Source organism: Motacilla alba, chromosome Z (assembly GCF_015832195.1).
Source record: "Motacilla alba alba isolate MOTALB_02 chromosome Z, Motacilla_alba_V1.0_pri, whole genome shotgun sequence".
Taxonomy (NCBI): Eukaryota; Metazoa; Chordata; class Aves; order Passeriformes; family Motacillidae; genus Motacilla; species Motacilla alba.
In genome coordinates, this window is record NC_052046.1 from 29,485,077 (window position 1) to 29,486,261 (window position 1,185).

The window sequence follows — 1,185 nt, forward strand, 5'->3', positions numbered from 1 at the left end:
CTTACTGTATGTGATGAGTATGTATGCAGAGTTCATACCTTGTTTTTCACCAAGAGTTTGAATTGTATTAGCCTTCAGAAGAAAGGTAGGCAGGAAAATTAAGCAAGATGCTGGCAGTTTGCCTGAGCAGCTCCCTAAACATCTGATAAAGAAAAGCATCTCTCCCTGTCACTTACAAAGCTTTCCTCATTAACTCTGTAAGTCAGGCTGATGCTTCCAATAAGCACTTAGTTTTGCATTTTCTACTAGCATACATTTATTTATGAGAACTCCTGAACAAAGAAAACATACATAATTATAGGGCTAGAGATTTACAAGGTGGCTCACATTTGATGACCTGCTATATTTTCTTCTATTTTCCTTGCTAATGCTGTGATTTACATCTCAACATCCAAGTACATGCCCATTATAGGGAGAAAGCAAGCTGTACTTTTCTTAATTAACCGGTAGTTCTATAAACCTTCAGAGGCTGGTATTATCACAGTGTTTTGGAGGAATACAGATTCATCAGCAGCCAAGACAAGAATAGAAGAGAGCAGCCCATGCAAAACTGGAAGTAAATAATGGAGCAATGTTTTCTGCATTACCTGATGCTTCAAAACACTTGATGATAGGATGTCTCAGAGATGCCTGCGAACTTTGACAGAGATGATTGTTAAGAAATTATTCTAGAATGTAGCACTGTGTCTACATCAGACTCTCATCATACTGCAAAAAATGTCTCAAGACATTGCTGACATCAACAACTCATTCTTGAGACGATATTGTCTCAAGAAATCCTTATACACAGGAATTTGGTTCCCAGAAACGTGTACAAGTCAAAGCATGTTGAGTTCTGGCAGCTCCAGCTACGATGAGCATTTCCCCTTGTGGAGTAAGAATCATCAGGCATGCCCGCCTCACACATACCGGCAGTCCACTACCTAATTAATTACTTCAGTGCTGAGTCATGGCAAATGACATCCTAAGGGCAACCTGGTAACAGGAACTCAGCTGTCAGCGACATCACTGCATCACTAATGGTGCATCAATTATTCTTCAGATGACTAATTAACATCTATAATTTTCTTCTTCAGTAATGTATTTGCTGAGGCTCTGCACAGTCCTGACAAATCCTGAAACCTCCGATCAGTCATACTGTTTAAACTGCATCTCAGTTTAATCTACCCTGCAGGCACTGTGGTA